Source organism: Dermacentor albipictus, chromosome 9 (assembly GCF_038994185.2).
Source record: "Dermacentor albipictus isolate Rhodes 1998 colony chromosome 9, USDA_Dalb.pri_finalv2, whole genome shotgun sequence".
In the NCBI taxonomy this organism is placed as follows: domain Eukaryota; kingdom Metazoa; phylum Arthropoda; class Arachnida; order Ixodida; family Ixodidae; genus Dermacentor; species Dermacentor albipictus.
Genome location: NC_091829.1, coordinates 111,330,232 through 111,336,394, shown reverse-complemented (window position 1 = coordinate 111,336,394; position 6,163 = coordinate 111,330,232). Strand labels below are relative to the sequence as shown.

The 6,163-nt window shown below is 40.0% G+C and overlaps 1 long non-coding RNA gene across 2 annotated transcripts in view; it reads left to right on the top strand.

Annotated features, from left to right (window-relative positions):
- The first annotated feature begins 755 nt into the window (after positions 1–755).
- LOC139049624 (uncharacterized) overlaps positions 756–6,163 on the top strand; it is an 81,469-nt gene continuing 76,061 nt past the window's right edge. The window contains exons 1-2 of one of the 2 annotated variants that reach the window (XR_011508436.1): positions 756–815; positions 6,121–6,163. This is a non-coding gene — a long non-coding RNA (uncharacterized lncRNA). The remainder of the gene's footprint in view (positions 816–6,120) is intronic. The other variant, XR_011508435.1, reaches the window with a different exon arrangement.

Genomic DNA, 6,163 nt, shown 5'->3' with positions numbered 1-6,163 from the left:
TTTGCGACTCTTCGAAATCTCCCCAAGCCTTCGCAAATGCTTCGCTGTATCTAATGAAATTCTTTCGCGACACTTGACCCTCTTCATATGCTTCAGTATATTGCAGCTTTGAACAAATACCCATTATGCCTCTAAATCATAAAAACCTGAGCCTTTTCTTACCAATAATTTCTTCAATGCTATCTATGGTTTCGTGAATCGACCTAGCAGCTTCTGGCATTTGTGAATGTAGAGTCGTGCCTCTTAGGTGCAACGAAAGCAGAGGTCTCGACGCAATTCTTGCAGGACCCTTGGAAGGGCTGGTAATAATGGGCTGGGGTCCGTTATATTGCAGCAAGAGAGATACCCATAACGTCCATGAACAACGAAAGCAAAGTTAATGAGACGTTAGTTTCACGTGGACACGGAACAATTGGGTGCTTATTATGTTGCCGAAACTAAAATTTATCTTAGCCAAAAGGTCTATATGTGATACACGCAAAATGATGATGTACGTATTATGCTGCCAAAGCTTTTCGATTAAAACCTATATGCAATATGCGCAAAATGTTTGTTGATTTAGGGCCCTTCTGCATCGGCTCCTTAAATTGCAGGAGCCGATTCCGTACGCCTAGCCTGGATAAGCTACCGAAGAATGACCGGCTATCGGAAACGTGCCATGGAAACTGGCTGATAGTATCAACGTAGCTTCTGACGTAACCACCCAACAGCTATAAAAGTAGCTCGCCACTGAAGACCTGCTTCACAAGCATTCAGCAGCAGCGGCACCGCAGGAGCTGCTATCCGGACCCTAAAAACTTCGCCTTAATTTGCAGGTTGGTCTTTTGCATTTTTTGCGCTTTTTTTTCTGGTAGCCGCTGCAGCTGACTGCTCGGTATGTCAGGATCGGAAAAATGACTGACACATGTCTTACATGCAACGAAGAGCTTTCTGAGGATACGGTGTTCCTAACGTTCTCGGAATGTCTTTATATGTATCAAATTGGCACATGTTCATGGGTAAATAAAGCCGCATACAAAAAAGACAGGAACTGCGAAAAAAAGGGTGTAAATGCTCAACATGTAAAAGAGCTAAGGCTCGAAGCAACCAGAGTGGCAAGAAAACAAGAGAGATACCGGAAGCCAGTCTTGCAAGTTAAATTGCGGATATTCGTCTCGTGGTCACAGAAGTACTTAAACTTAAGTCAAAAATCGATACACTAGGAGAGATAAAGGCCACTGTGGATGGTATTGAACGGTGTATGCAGGAAATGGTCAAAAAATACGACGAAGTTCTGTCAAAAATAAAACAGCACGATGCAGACATGTCTGCCCTCGGAAAGCGAGTAGAAAAACTCGAGGCTCGGGTAATAGAACACGAAAACCAAGAATTAAGGCAGCAAGTTAACGAACTAGAGCAGTACAGCAGACGTCAAAATTTAGAAATACTTGGGCTGCCCCATCATGATAATGAAAACGTACTGGAAAAGCTTAATGTCTTGGTCACTGATCTCGAACTTCCGCTCCTTTCCGAGGCAGATGTTGAGGCTGTTCATCGATTGCCCTCACGGTCTATCAATGACAATGGGGTCGGGGAGAGTGCTATGAAGGTTGCATCGGTTCTTGTACGCTTGGTATCCCGTTCAAACCCACCGTGGTTGCTCAGTGGCTATGGTGTTAGGCTGCAGAGCACGAGGTCGCGGGATCGTATCCCGGCAACAGCGGCCGCATTTCAATGGGGCGAAATGCGGAAACACCCGTGTACTTAGATTTAGGTGCACGTTAAAGAACCGTAAGTGGTCGAAATTTCTGGAGCCTTCCACTACAGCGTGCCTCATAATCATAAAGTCGTTTTGGCACGTAAAACCCCATAATTTTTTTTATCCTGTTCAACCAGAGACGCATGGCTTGCGAAAAAAAGGGACAGCTAAAGGAAATGTAATCTAAAATATTATTCAATGAATACCTGGCAGCACAAAACAAGACGCTCTTCTGGAAAATGATGAAAACGGCGAAAAAGAAAGCGTATGTGTTTGCCTGGCTAAAAAATGGAAAAATGTTTGTTCGTCGCGGCCCCTGCAGCCGAGCTATCAGGATTAGGACGACAAAAGATCTAGACAAGATACGTTGAGTAACGGGCGGTACGCGCATCGCGGTAACTGATAGCACTGACACCCTTGGAAATGACAGTCCCGTTCACATATTGTTATCATGATGCTGATTTGTTGAAACATTCAAAGCACCTACGGGAAAAAAAATTTCCTAATTCCATCTCAATGCTCAAAGCCTTCCGATTAAACAGGATTCTGTGGAAATCTTCCTAAATGAATTACACCATAAATTTGAAATTTTTGCGTTTACTGAAACTTGACTCACCAACGATTATGATGTTATACAGTTTCCAGGATACAAATGCGTATCAATTTCACCGAGTGATAAGAGAGGCGGAGGTGTGGCTATTTATATAATGAACTACCTAAATTATGTCGCCATAGAAGAGTTTTGTAAAATAAATCAACACTTCGAATGTCTCATGTTAAAGTGTGCTGGTGCCATACTTGCCGTTGTATATAGGCCGCCATCTGCATCACAGCCTATTTTTTTAGAATTTGTTGAAGATATGTTAGAACAGTGTATGTCGTTTAAGTTGCCTGTTGTTATTTGTGGTGATTTCATTATCGATCTTTTATTGCTTCATTGTAATCAAAAAAGAATTCTTCATATTTTTCTCTAGTTTTGTTGTGAAAATGTAATAGATATGCCAACTAGAGTGACAGACATGTGCCATACTTTACTAAATGTGTGTTTTACAAGTAACAAAAAGGATGATGTGCAAACAGATGTACCAAGAGCTAATATTAGTGACCACTTACCTATTTTAATGTTCTTTAAACCCTACTGTACACCACAGAGTCATTTCAAAACATGTGCGCCCATTACATACAGAATAATTACTGAAGCTAAGACCACAATATTTAGAAACTTAGTAGCAGAAACAAGCTGAGCAGATGTTCAACTATCTGACCCCGTCGCAGCATATGACGTCTTTATTAAAACAATTACTGAGCTCTACAATCAAGCCTTCCCTACCATAAAATTCAAAAGGTGTAAAAAAGCCAGAAAGCCATGGATAAATGTCGACCTTCTAAAAAGAATTAGAGAACGTGACAGACTATTTGCCTCTTTCATCAGAACGAAAAATATGGTCTGTTTGGCTGAATACAAACAAATTCGTAATAAGTTAGCCTCTCATATTAAAAAAGCCAGGACTAGTTATTACGAACAAAAGTTTACTGATATCTGCAACAACCCTAAACAAGTATGGAATACAGTAAACGTGCAAGCTAATGTCCAACAACAAAAGAGACGGCATCTCTGAACTCGTTATAAATGGAGTGCCTTACACAGGGGCGTCGCTTGCTGACCAACTTAATGAGCACTTTCTTATATCAGGGACTTCAAGTAAATCTCAGGCAAGTAACTGTGATTGTACAACGTATATCACGTCGAACATCCAAAACTCAGTCTTCTTGTTTCCAACTACAGAATTAGAAATCTGCAAAGTAATCAAAAACTTAAAATATATTAGTGCATGTGGTGCTGATGACACTAAAGTTCCACCTATCAAATCCATCAGTCACATGATTAGTCAGCCAGTTACGCATATATGCAACCTGATTTTGGGTACCGGAATATTTGCAGATAAATTGAAATTTGCAAAAATTTCTGTCCTAAAGAAGGGCGGTGACAGAAATGACATAATTAATTATAGGCCAATTTTAGCCTTACCAATACTCTCGAAAGTAGTTCAAAAAGTTATAGACATCAGGCTACTAAACTTCTGCAAGCAAAACGATGTCATCGCCAAGCAGCAATACGGATTCTAGAAAGTGAAATCTACTGAAATGGCGCTAATAAAAATTAAGGAGAATATAATAAACAACTTCGAGCAGACGATATATACAATACGTGTTTTTCTAGACTTTAAAAAAGCATTCGACTCCATTAAGCACCCTATTTTGCTGTAAAAGTTATATAAATGTGGAATTAGAGGAGCGAATCTCACATTAATGAAGAAATACCTCCTAAATCGTCAACACTACACGAATATTACGATTGCAAAGTCCAGTTTAGGTCAGATACATTATGGAGTTCCAGAAGGATCAATCTTTGGGCCGCTGTTATTTCTGCTTTATAGAAATGATATAATTAACGAGCCCTCTACACCAGAAATAATACTGTACGCTGATGATACTAATGTATTCATCTGCGGACAAGACTTAGAAGTCCTCCAAGTAGAAACCAATGTACGGCTGGAAAATTTGTCCACGTGGCTCCACGGTAATGAACTAGAGTTAAACACTAAAAAAAGCTAAGTACATTATATTCCGCGCTCGTTACAAGTGTATAAGACAAAAATACTTATCCAATTTCGCGATGAATCTATCGAACGTGTAGCAACACATAAGTTTCTTGGTGTCATATTTTACGAGCATCTTGACTTGTCATCGCACATTAGAAAAGTTCTCACTGGTATGTTAAGGTCCATTGATATCATGTATAAAATAAAGAACCTTCTGCCTATCTGGCTAAGGAAACAACTATACTACACACTGGTGCATTCGCCTTTCCACTATTGTTTTCTTGTCTGGGGCACAGCACCTAAAACAAGCATAGAAAACATATTTATTACAAAAAAAAATTGCGCCTAATAGATAATGCACCATACCTTAGCTACACTGCCCCATTGTTTAGAAAACATCAACTGCTTACACTGTGGAATGTTATAAACAAAAAGATAGCGTTAGCTAGTTACCTACAAATGCATTCCGATTCTACGGCTTTTTTTTCGTTAGTATCTAACGAAAACACACACCTAGAACACCCGGCACATATGTTACAATAAGGAAAAAATACGTACGAACTACGGCACCCAGAAACTTAGCTACAGAATTTCCAGATTTTTAAACGATCACCATCCTGCTGTAAGCATTATCCAGGAAAGTAAATCATTCAAAGCTTTCAAAAATAACATGATGTATCTATTGTCACTGCAGGCATGACCACTCCTTTTGTTGGTTTTTTTTCTGTTGTTTCTTACAGGATTTGCCCAATTATACATAAATGTTCAATATGAAATAACTCCCGTTTCAATGTTAACCCATCACTCTGTACTTCCGTCCCGTTTAGCGTTTATTTTATGCGCTGAATGTCTTGTGCTCCCGAATGGGAGCAAGAAGGGCGCAGACTCCTTATCAGGCATCCACTTGCCTTTTGGTCTGCGCCCTACGCAACTGTACCATACGTTGTCTGAATTATCTGTTTGACTCTTAGACTCTATCTGGCCATCAAGCTGGAGCTGGTTATTGAGGATGTAACAAATGACCCGAGATAAACGATCAAATATATTTGTTCGAGTGATGTATGTGAAAGGTAATTCTTATTCTATAACTCTTCATAGCTAAATTTCAAAGCAAATTCGACATTTCTGATGCAAGCTGCACTGCTACTTCTTTAATTGACAATTCATACTGGGCACGCCTTCACACGCTCTCGGCCCTCGCCACCGTCCAGTGCTCTTAACAGCCTTGCGGTCGAGACTAATGAGGCTGCAAATATGATGCAGTTCTAAGAGAAAAAAAGTATCTACGCTTTAGGAGAGAGAAAACTGGCTATCACTGGCTGACATTTAGCAAAGCAATGCAAGCTTTGGAAAGAAGTGTGCCAGTTGGCAACAGTCAAAACTGTGAAGCCAGTGCTTCATCTTGTCTTTCCGCATCTTTTCCTTTGTGCTCTTTTATTTGAAGTAATTTTATTTAGCCAACTGAAAGATCTACCAAGCATCGTCTGCTCGATCATGCTACAGCTCGACTTGGGGTTGCATGGTTGCTTTGCGTAAACAGGCAAAACAGCTCTTTATTTAAATATGCAAGGCTGCAACAGGGAAACTTGGGCTACTCAGTTAATTAGTGTTCATTGTAGACAAAACTACACTGAATGAGACAAGAAGTAAGGTATACATGAAAGCACCGACTCATAACTACAAGTGTATTATTGAAATAAGAAGTACATACACAAAGAACAAATTCTATAACGCAACTGCTGATAATAAAAGTTGTACCGGCGTGTTAACTACTTGCAGGTACATCAAGCAAGAGAGACACAACCTAGCCGCATCAAAAGTA